The 12,186-nt window shown below is 38.1% G+C and overlaps 1 protein-coding gene across 6 annotated transcripts in view; it reads right to left on the bottom strand.

The window, feature by feature from the left end:
• lrrc7 (leucine rich repeat containing 7) overlaps positions 1–12,186 on the bottom strand; it is a 501,081-nt gene that overhangs the window by 395,517 nt on the left and 93,378 nt on the right. For all 6 annotated transcript variants that reach the window (XM_069938447.1, XM_069938442.1, XM_069938444.1 and 3 more), the window contains exon 2: positions 8,747–8,787. The gene's annotated coding sequence lies outside the window, so the exon portion shown is untranslated. The remainder of the gene's footprint in view (positions 1–8,746; positions 8,788–12,186) is intronic.

Here is a 12,186-nt window from a genome sequence, read left to right as displayed (position 1 = left end):
TCCAGTTCCCTCCCACCATTCAAAAAAACATACAGGGTTGTAAGTAAATTGGGGTATTTGGGTAGCATGGGTTCTTGGGCCAGAAGGGCCCGTCACCCTGTCTATATATTTGTTTTTAATTCTGAAGGGGATTCGCAGAATGAATAATGAAATAGTATTCTCCCAGAGGTGCTATTTAGATATAGATAGTTTCAGAATAGAGTTGCCCATTTATGATCAAAATGAGGAATTTCTTTTCTTTTGCACAAGTAATAATGTCTCAATTCCACTTCCAAAGCCATGTATACTTTTCTTCTCAGTTTCCACTGTGAAGCTTGCACATATTCACCCACTCTTCACTCCCTCGCACTTTATGAATCATCTGGTATCACTTCCTAACTAATGCCAATTCCCCCCGAGTAAAATTAATTGATAGGATGTGTAGGAGTGAGAAAGCAAGTAACACAGAGAGTGAATTTCAGGGAGTTAGAGTGAAGGAAGGCAAAACAGATCATAGAACATATAACAAGTACAGCTCACGACATGGTGCCAACCAAAATATTCCTAACAACAAAAAAATTAAACTCTTCCTACCTCATAACACTTATTTTTCTTTTATCCATGTGCCTGTCTCTTAAATGCTCCTAATGTTTCAGCCTCTTTCAAGGCATTCGAGGCACCCACAACTCTCCATGTAAATAATATCCCTGATGTCTCCCGTAAACTTTTCTCTCTTCACTTTGCAGCGATGATCTAAACCAGTGACATCTCTGCATCTGCTCCCAGTACAAGGTCTCTCAGGCAAGATGACTGAAGATATCCTCCTTCAAAAAAATAATGAGGCTTCCTTTCTACTAGCATCATCTCTGCCTTCACCCAGATAGCCTCCATTACCTGCATATCTGCCTTAGCCTGTATATCACTACGTGCAACAAGAACAAGACTCCCCTTGTCCTCACCTACCATCCCACTAGCCTCTCCATCTAACATAACATCTTCGTCCATTTCTGCCACCTTCTTCGTGATTCTACCACCAAATACATATTCCCCTTTCTGCCTTCCACAGGGACCATTCCCTCTGTGACTCCCTTGTCCATTCCTCCCTTCCCATTATTTGCCCCATTAGCACCTATCCCTGTGATTACACGAGGTGTTATACTTGCACCCACACCTCCCCTCTCAACACCACATGGGGCCCCAAACAGTCCTTCCAAGTGAAGCAACATTTCATGTAGATCAGCAGGGGTCATCTACTGCATCTGGTGCTCCTGTTGTGGTCTCCTCTACATCCAAGAAACTGGCAGATCGCTTCATTCAGCACCTTAGCTCTTTCATCTGCAATAGTAGGGATCTCCCAGTGGCAACTCATTTCCATTCCCCTACTGACATGTCTGTCCATGTTCTCATGCACTGGCAGACGGAGACCACCTGCAAATTGGAAGAACAACACTTCATATTCCATCTGGGCACCCTCTAATTAGAGGGCATTAACATCAACTTCTCTGGTTTCTGTTTTATCCCCACCCCCCTTCTCTGACTTTATTTCTCCTTTCCTCTTGCTCTGTATTTCCTCCAGCTCTGTATTCAGAGAGCCACTCCCTCCCTCGATCAATTCTCATCTTTCCTCTCCTGTCCAATGATCACTTTGTGTCTGTTGACCTGTGCTCCTCTCCCTGCCTTTCTTGCCTTTTCCCCCAACTTTTCTATTCAATCACCTGCCTGCTTTTCGGTCATACCTTGCAGAAGGGCTCAGGCTTGAAATGTTGGTTACATATTTTTACCTCCTATGGACACTGCGACACCTGCTGAGTTCTTACTGCATTTTTGTGTTTTTACCATCTCTGCCTGTGTGCTGATAAGATTTTGCCTAAATCTTCATCCTTTATGCACATGAACCTTCTTCATTATTCACAGTTCATTTTTCTCTCTCATCCATTATTATCAACTTCCATCTTTTGTGGCCTAATCTTTTACAGAAATGGACAGCACAAATTAACTAGATCTGAATAAGAATTCAGAGAGACAAATAAGCAGTCAAAACTTCTGGTTGTGCACCTGTGTGCATCTTAAAAGGATGTCATGACAGTTTCCCAGTCATCTACCAGTCTACAGAACAACCTTTTGGTCCACATAGTTCTGCAGTCAGAGTTTACCTCTTTCATAAGAATGAGAAGACTAGATACAGTGTAATGTGTTTTAGGATTTTGTGTTGTGGCAAGAAAGAACTAAACTAAGAGCATAAATGCAATGCCCCTTTGTAGTTGACAAAGGAACTGTAACTCCTTGGAGGAAATGTGCACCTGTAACATGAGATACCAAATTAATGCTTTCAAAAGCATTCTGTAGCTATACAAATGCTTTATTTTGCAGATTGAATATATTATTATTTTCCAAAGTTGAAAAAAAAACTGGTGGTGCAATATTTTCTTCTGCAGCAGTCATGTCGTTTTGAAGTTGGCAGAGATCACTATGAGAATATAGTTAATGAATTAAGTCTGCAGACACTGTGATTGTTTACAAAAAATTGCTGGAGAAACTCAGCAAGTTATGCAGTGTTCTTTATGTAGCAAAGATAAAGATATATAATTAACGTTTCGGTCCTGAACCCTTCATCAAAGTATGAGCAAAATGCAATCAGGTGCCTGAATAAAATAGTGGGGGAGGGGCAGTGTAGGAGCACAAGCCCACAGGCCAAAGGTCATAGGTGGATATGGGAGGGAGGGAACAAGAGGGAAAAAATGAGAAGTGGTACGGGTAGGGGATAGTTCTCTGAATAGGGAGGGTAGTGGGTGGAGAGCTGGAAGAAAGGGCACTTGAGAACCTGCTGGATTCATCCTGCATCTTGTATTCCATTTCTGGCTTTCTCTACATTGGAGTGACTGGACACAGACTGGGAGATTGCTTCACTAAGCAACTTCATTCTGTCCCTAGCAATGAAAGAGATCTCCCAACGGCCAACCATTTAATTCTGTGCCACACTCCCATGCCAACATTTCTGTCCACAGCCTAATGCACTGCTAAACCAAGGCTACCTGTAAAATGGAAGAGCAACACCCATCATTACATCTGGGCACTCTCCATCCAGTTGGCATTAGCGTAGATTTCTCCAGTTTCTGAGGCCACTCCAGTCTTCTTCTCTTCCCATCCTTCTGTCTCCTTTCCTCCAACTCGCCACACCTTTCCCTCTCCATTCAGAGGTATCCTCTCCCCATCATTTTTCAGCTTTTTGTTTTCCTCTTGTGTCCTCCCTCCTATAGCCATCTATGGCCTCTTGTCTATAGGCCTGTATTCCTCCCCTGTCCCTTCCCGCACTATTTTATTCAGGCATCTGTCTGAATTTTTCTTCTAATTTGATGAAGGGCTCAGGCCCAAAACATTGGTCATGTATTCTTTTTAATCTTTGCTACATAAAGAACACTGCATGACTTGCTGAGTTTTTCCAGCAATTTTGTGTAAACTATGAAAATATAACCTTCTCTTCCCACTCACATCCCACCTTAAGCAATCCCTTACTAATCACAGAGCCCGATGGCATAGGGATTACTTTAACTGGTATGTGAGTGATAAGAAAAAGGTTGAGAACCACTTTAAATTTGTAAAGTATTGGAAAAGGTAGCATAACTCTGACAGATCATAAGAAAAAGACATCAATATGAGGGATGACCACTGAAGAAAATAACGTCACATTGCACTGCATTTCTGCAAGTGACAGGATATCAAGATCAGCTAATGTCACAGACTCTGGAATCAATTCACCCATCAACATTCTTTAAATGTCCTATGACATCCTGATTAGTCCACAACTAACTGTTCATATTTCAGTGTGGAGGATTAGTGTCATCCATATTCAAAATTATGATTGGGCACATTTTCTTTTTTTCTAATTAAATTGATTACTCTGAATTCAAGTTCATCTACTGTAGGTTTCCTGCTGTTTTTTTCTAAATTGCTGTTATAAATCGCATGTATTAAATTCACTCATCACCAACCTGCGCATAATCAGATTCCAGAGTTACAGTTGAATTTTTATTGGCTTCAGGGCAACTTAGGATGTGAGTAACACTATACAGTGGTCTTACTAACTCATTCAATGAGCAAACAAAATTCAAAACTCATCAGATCAATGAAAAAACAAACTGAGTTCATGTTTCAGTCAAAGAGAGAAAAATAATTAATTTTAGTTTTACGTTGCAGGGAAGGCAGGAGAGGGAGAGACAATAAAAAGCAACTGGATGTGTCGGGCAAGACAAGCACCTTCAACAAGGTTAATACGGAAGTAGGCTAAGATTGGATTAAAACAAGTTCCATGTCTCGCAACAGGTTATGCCCATACAAGTTTCTTTCGCTACATCTTTGATCAGGAAAAAATGTTCAAGACAGTTCTACTCAGCAAATGAAAGTAATAATTGGCCTCTCTTGATTGAAGATGGGAAGCACCCTCATGCTATCCTGATGTGGAGTAGAGGGATTTTTGTCAATTGTGAAGATGAGCCGAATGGATAGAGGAAATTGGAGACTGTCAAAATGGCAGGAAGTGTCAGGGGTATCACGCAAGTGGAAACAAAATAAACCAGAGGTCAAAGGATGGAGTCGAGGTTGGAAGTAAATTTAATGAGGCAAAAGCAGGCTGGCCTTTGTATTTATGTTTCTGGATTTTGGGGAGCAAGTAGAAGACTTTTTCTCTTTCACCCTAAAATATTCACCATTTCTCTTTCCGTAGATGCTATCTGACCTGTATAGCATTCTTCGTTTTTTAGATTTACATATAAGACTGGATGTGCTAATTAAATTGTGAAAACCAAGGAAGAATGTCTCTATTCTTATTAATACAAATTGAAGAGAACAAATAAGAGAGTGGGTAAAATTATTTTGTTACCATTGACACTTAACTACAATTTTCATGAGGGTAGTTTAGAATTCACATTTCTCATGGCTCAATTTCAAACCCATCAAATTTTCATTAAGGCTTAAAGGTGATCAGAACTGGGCTCCACAAGATGTGGTAATATTTCTTTCCAACTCAAATTCAATTATCAGTTCACTTTATGATTTATTTCTCTCAATACAACAATTCTTGATCTGAAGTTATTAATTAATTCTGATCTGATTTCACTGGCTTCACCAGTCCTCTATCAATAGAAAACAGCCATCATTCCTTGTGAATAATTAATGCTCAAAAATCATATTAAATCATTTTAAAATCATGTTCAGTTTATGACCTGATGATCTAGGAATCCAGGAAAAATTGGTTTTCGGTGACAATTGAACAGAAAGATGCCAGGTATTAGCAACAGCGTCAAATTCAAAAATAAAAGTTGTGTGTGGCTTGAAAGCATTTGAAGAGTACCAGAGATTCATCTTCTCAGTCAAATATTTTTTCAACCACATTGTGAAAAGCAGTCGATTATCCATCACTGACAAATTATCTAGCTGCTTAAAATTATACGACCAATATAAAATGATCTTAGAAAACTAATATACAAGAGAACTTTGCCTCAGTTATGTGATGAAGCAGGCAGTTTGGGGTAGAAGTTGTAGAAGCCTTGCTTTTACTCTCTACAAAAGCAGAAAATGAAGAATGACTGAAATCTGGGTCAAAAATAAGAACTAATTAATAAAAAAGGTTTCAGAGGCAGGGAAAGAAGTAAAACAGCAGTGTGATTATAAATATAAATCTAACAAAGTAGGAGCAAGATAGACTCCAACCCAAGTCATCGATGTCTGGAGGAAGGGCAAAGAAAATGCACAAAACTTTTAAATCAGAGGGCTGAACGTATCACTGAGGAAGGTTGCAATAGTATAATTGGACTAGATATAGACTGCAGGGATAATAATTTTTTTTATATTTGTTTTTTTAAAGTACTCACGTACACAAGATGAGCAAAAATCAGCAGCATTTTGAGAAGGAGAGAGTACAAGACTGGATATCGAGAATAAACTTTTGAATGGATACGGGAAGGAGGCTAACAAGGAAATAATTGGCATTAACAAAGCCATCAATATTGACAATGTTGGTATTAGTTGGAATATGGGTTTTGGAATTAAATTCTGATTTAGTAGGTAGATCCCACAATGCATGACATGGTATCAGAGCAGGGAATAGAGTGGCAAGGGAATGGAGCCTCAACTGGTGGCTTTTTTTCATTGAGATGTGTCTTTTTGAAAGAATATTGATATTCATAACAGTGATGAAGTGTAACTGATGTTAAAATGCATTGCATTGCAATGACTTAAAGCTGTGTGGATAAATAAGTGAAAGCCAGGCTTTGAGAGGTGGATGTTGGCTTAAAGGAAATGAAGACAAGCAAACTAACATTGGCCTAAATATTCATGCTAACTCTGTGCACAACAACTTGTAGATACTTTATTTTTAAAAAGATGTAGATAAATCAACGGGAATGCTGGAGGTGTTATGAAGGAGTAAAGAATGCTATTTGTGGAATTTGTTGACTGTACCAAGAGTCATATAGTTGGAGAAGAAAGAAAGTGTTAGAGAAAAATAAACTTGTTGATATTAGCAGAGAAACTCAGATTTCAGATTTATTGTCAGAATACAGACATGACATCACACACTACCTTGAGATTCTTATTCCTGTTGGCATGGCAGAATTACCATTAATTTAACAAACTGACTGTTCAATAGAGAGAACAAAAAGAAAATCAATAAAGTGCACAAGAGCCCTTAAAATGAGTTTCTGATTAAGATTGTCATTGAGGAGTCTGATGGTGGAGCAGTAGCAGCTGTTCCTGAATCTGATGGTGCAAGTCTTGTAGCACCTATACCTCTTTCCTGATGGCAACAGTGAAAAGAGAGTGTGTGCTGGGTGGTGTGGGTCTTTGATGATTCCTGCTGCTCTCCAGCATCAGAATTCCCTATAGATGTTCTCGATAGTGGGGAGTGATTTGCCTTTGATGTCCTGGGCTGTGTTCATGATCTTTTGGAAGGCTTTATGCCCAGGGGTATTGGTGTTACCATACCAGACCATGATGCAGACGGTCAGTACATTTTCCGCCACACCTCCAGATAAATTTTTCAGGGTTTCTGGGGTCATACCAAACCTCTGCAAACTCCTAAGGAAGTAGAGGCACTGACGTGCTTTTTTGACTGAAAACAAGGCAGTAAATTACACTATGAATACAGTTATAAATCATTTTATGCATCTTTGTTGGTATTGATGGTGCTAAGAGCAGAAAAGTAGGAGACAAACAGAATATTTTCATAAAAGATGGTAGAACTACGAGATGATGACAATTCAAACACATTAGAGGGGACAGAACACTTATTGCACTAATTGATAGAGGTCTAAGCATATTTATTTTCCTATATAGCTGCCACAATAGTTTTCAAAGAGAAATCAAGAAACCCAACCATTGGGAAAAAAAGGAAAATTTTCCAAACTTTCCCATTCTCTTATTTGAGGGAATTCTAGACCCACATTAAGACCTATTTCTTCTGATCCTTTAATCTCACAAGATTACATGCTGTTTAAAATCTACTTTTTTTTTCTTGTTGCAATGGAAGATTTTATTGTAAATGAAGGAATGTTCCAAGCATAAACTAATAAGAATTTAAATGTTCTTGGTATTTCATGTTTTCTTCAACGCTGTGGCAGAGTGAGAAGATTTTGGATTACCTTTGCAGAATTGCAGTTCTAGTATGTAACAATGATAGAATAGATCAAAGGAGACAGGCAAAATGTGACTAAAATTACCTGATTTTGTGTGCACTCATGCACACAAAACAAGGTCATTTGAATAATAAACAAAATGAATATTTAAAAGATTTAAAGTTATTTTCCATGGAAATATTTACTGCATGGGAAATAAGCTTTCAAAAATTGAGCCTTTGTTTTTAGAAATGCTTTATATCCAATTACAAGTTCCAATTTGATTGGTAATCATCATGAAGGGATATCGGTGCCATTACTTCAAGTTTAGTTTTTGTTTATTTTATTAAATTCTTTAAAACATCTGAGGATGAAGATCATTTGAAATGGATTTCTACCAAGCAAGCCCACTGTGCTTCCAGTTAATAAAATGTGATTACTATATTCATTAAATGCAGCATCCTCTGTGAATTGAGGGCAGTTCTTTAATTAATCTTTGCCTATCATAAATGCACAATTGAAATTAAATCTCTCATTCAATAACCAGAATATAGAGCAAGTAACATTACCAAATTCAATTTACACAGTCCTTCATTTCTACCTAATACATCGACGCTACAAGTTAACAATAGCAAAGAGAACCCCAGTACACTGATATCAGTAGCACACCTTAGCTGAAGATCTATGACATCTTTCATGTCAAATAATTTCAGTTTTATCTAGATATTGTAATAGGAAGTTTCTATCAGGGTAGTCAAGAGATTCCAAGGTGGAGAAGTTTGACTCTCAAACTACAGCACATTGTACATTTAATGGATGAGTCCAAATTGCAAAGGAAGCTGAAGGGTGCATCAATATTTGCCTTGAAGCTCTTTAATGGGACTCATAGCAGACACTAATGAAAACTGTCAGGCTTGTTAAGGATATTGCATAGCATTTTGAGATTTACACCTCACAGCAACATGTTAACTTTAAGGGCAGTTCATAGCCATTGGTTGTTGTGGTAATAATGAGTACACCAAAGCAGCATCGTATTTTTTGGGATAATTCACCAAAACCTCAGTAATCCAGGAGAGTGATTCATCCTACATATTTTATGAGACCTTAACCACCAAAAAGTAATTGCATGCCCTTTATCTTATTACACATCTTAGACTCACCAGGAGAAAGTGAATGTCTTAATCTTCAGCATCTTCTTGGTCTGCAAGAGAAATAAGATTTGTTTGCAAGGCCAGACAAAGTAGGACCACCTACTGCAAAAGGGGACAAAGAAAGAAGAGGTTGATTTCTTCCTCCCTATGGGTAAATGACTTCCTTTTACCTGCAAAAATCCCTCCATCAGAATATTCTGATTTGCCTCAGACAATCAATTTGCTCAATATGCAACTTTGTATTGCTAAATCAAATCTAGCACACCCTTTACCTTTGGCAGAAGTAGGTGCAAACAGTTTCATTAAAATTGCATCCTATCAGCCTTCAAGTGCTAAACGTGCTGGTTTAATGAGCAATTAGGTTTAAAATTGTGCACAAAATGCAGACTCTCAGTTAGGCATGTCTTATTAACACAATAGTTATTCAATGCCTAATTTGGCCTTTGACCAAAAATAACACATTGAATATTTTTTCTTAAAAAAGTTCAACATGCATTCAGTATGATAAAGACAGCATTTTCTTAACTGAAATTTGTACTTAAAAATGGGCCAGATTTGGTTCAAAAAAGGTTACTGAATAATGTACATTGTCATTAATGCACAAGTTGTGTCGCAACAAAGTGAGGAAGCTCTGTGAATTAAGAATTACAATTGCTTGCCAATTTGTCTTATGCTTTAAGTACTGTATTTCATGATACATGATACTGTATTTCTATATACCCATGACTTAAACTGCCACAGAAAATGTAATCTTAAAATTTTAATTTTAAATATACTTGAAAAAGATCTGTGAAATTATTCTACTAATAACCAAATAGTCAAACAGAACAAAAAAATGTCCAAGTAGAAATTAAAGCTAGGGAAAACCATCAAAGCAAAATAGATCTGAATTTTGGACTGTACTGCTGAATGTACTAAGAGTACATTGATAAAGTTTATTATATTGACTAATCTGAGTTATTGCTTGCATCAGAATTGTATCCTATGCCTACATGCTTGGTACAGATGGCCAGTAAGGAGAGCATGGCCTAGATAGCCAAGTAGAAACTGATTATGTGCCTTCATGATTGCTTAATAGATATAAGCAGGAGAGGTTATAAACATTACTATTGCTGATCTAGTCACCAACCTGCACTTGGATTTGCCATCAAGTTGAATTCACAGTTTATTTGGTCCTATTGACAATTTGAAGAATAATCATATGTACCAAATTTCAGCTGAATTAGGGTTTTAGGAAAAGGATGGGTTAAGCAATTTAAAATAGGACAGTTTTAGTGATTCATATTAATGATGGGAATATTTATAATTTGAAGGACCAATACATAAACAGATTAAAATTATTTGGTTACAGGATTGTTGACTGCCTTGTAAGTCAAAGTCAAATGTCCACATATGAACAAAAAACATTACAGCAAAATGTTGTGCCAACCCATGTAAACCACAACAGTAATCCTTCCCTACTTCCAAACATAATATCACAAGTTCTTCTGAAATCTGTTCTTTGTATATTTGTATGGCAAATTTTCAATGGGTCACGAAGGTTGTTTTCAATGCCTCTTGGAACAGGTGCCAGAATTGTAATGCATGGTTGCCAGTGAGCCCATTAAACATGCATTCCAAGGTTAAGAATGATGGACAGATGGAGTCAGGTGTGGGAAGGGAGATGTAGATAATGAGAAATTGTTTGCATTGGGAGAATGGCCAAAAGCCAAGGGACTAGAATGAAGGCAATTTGCAAATGTGACTTTAAAAAAAAACATACCACCCATTTAGGATGTAGAATTGGAATGCATTGCCAGGGTCGCAAGAACTCTATTCATTTCTAGTATTTGAAAGGGATAACTATCAGGATAATTTTTTTAAATTTAGACGTACAGCACGAATATAGGCCCTTTAAGCCCATGCGCCCATGCCACCCAATTGACCTGCAACCCCTGGTATGCTTTTTGAATGGTGGGAGGTACAGGGAGAACATTCAAATTTTTTGCAGACAGTGCAGATTCAAATCCTGGTTCCAGTCACTGACGCTGAAACAGCATTACACTAACTGTGCCATCCTTTATGCACCTGAAATTAAAAATGTAGCGCTCTGGAGGGACAGAGGGCTGGAATGCTCTGAGCCTGGATTATTCCTGTGTTTCTCATTTATTCTCAGAGTTGGTCAAAGAAACGCAGTGCTGTTAAATGGCATTCAATTGAATTTTGCATGTGGCTCACTTAAGGCTAATTCCCACATGTATAACCCGACTGAAGCATGCATTGGCCTACCACACAGTCCATTTAAATTTATCTTTTTGGTCTACTGAAACAACAGATACAGAAGATTTTGTGATCAGTCAACATTCCAGATATGGTATTGAGTGAAGACTAATATTCCTGAATTGGCTGCACCTTTACCCAATCTGTCCCAAAGGCATTTGCCCTCGTAGTAGAAAACTGTCCAGGTATGCCCTTTTCACAGAAAAGTTTTGCTAACAGATTGGTACAGAATAATCATCACCTGCTATCTTTGAATGGGTACTGATGAACTGCCCTATTAACCCATTGCATTGCTTGTAGTGAACAAACTCCAAAATACTGTTGATTTGAGTTGTCTCAAATTGTAACCAAGGAACAACAGGGGAACAATCATAATATTACCTGATGAGGATTAGGCACAACTTTGAAGCCACCTTGTAAAAGACTGTTAGGAATAAGCTACCTTTTTTTTCTTGTCATTTGTTGCTGAGGATGATTTGGAATGTAGGTGCATCTATTTTATTTTTGCTAGCCATATTTGTTTGTCACCTCTCTGCAACATCAGGGCAAGACTTTTAGTGAGTCCCTTGAAATATATAGCCATGATTCTCCTTCCATGGTTATATACCTGACAGCATGTTTTAGTCATAAGAAGTACAGATGCAATGCTGGAATGGCAAGCATCTGACTGTGTTGAAATGCACAAAATTTCATTTTGTCAGTTTAAGGAGATTTGGTATGTCACCAAAGACCCTTGCAAATTTCTCCAGACGTTTCGTGCAGAACATTCAGACTGGTTGCATCTCTGTCTGCTGTGGGGGTGACAATGCACAGGACAGGAACAGGCCAGAGGATTGTAAACATGGCCAGCACCATCATGGCATTAGTCTTCACTCCAATAAGGACATCTTTAAGAGGCAGTGCCTCAAGAAAGCAGCTTCTATCATATAGGACACTCCCCACTTAGGCCGTGCCCTTTTCTTACTGCTACCATAAAGGAGGTGGTACAGGAGCCTGAAGAGACACACTCAACATATCAAAAACAGCATTTCCCCTTTGCCATCAGATTTCTGAATGGACAATGAGCCTATGGACATTACCTCACGTTTTCTCTTTTTGCACTAGTTATTTATTTATTTTTAATCTTATAACTATATAACAATATAACCATTTACGGAGCAGAAACAGGCCATGTTGGCCTTTCGAGTCTG

Source organism: Narcine bancroftii, chromosome 5 (assembly GCF_036971445.1).
Source record: "Narcine bancroftii isolate sNarBan1 chromosome 5, sNarBan1.hap1, whole genome shotgun sequence".
In the NCBI taxonomy this organism is placed as follows: Eukaryota; Metazoa; Chordata; class Chondrichthyes; order Torpediniformes; family Narcinidae; genus Narcine; species Narcine bancroftii.
Note: the sequence above shows the minus strand (reverse complement) of the source record. Positions and strands in the feature narration are given on the sequence as shown.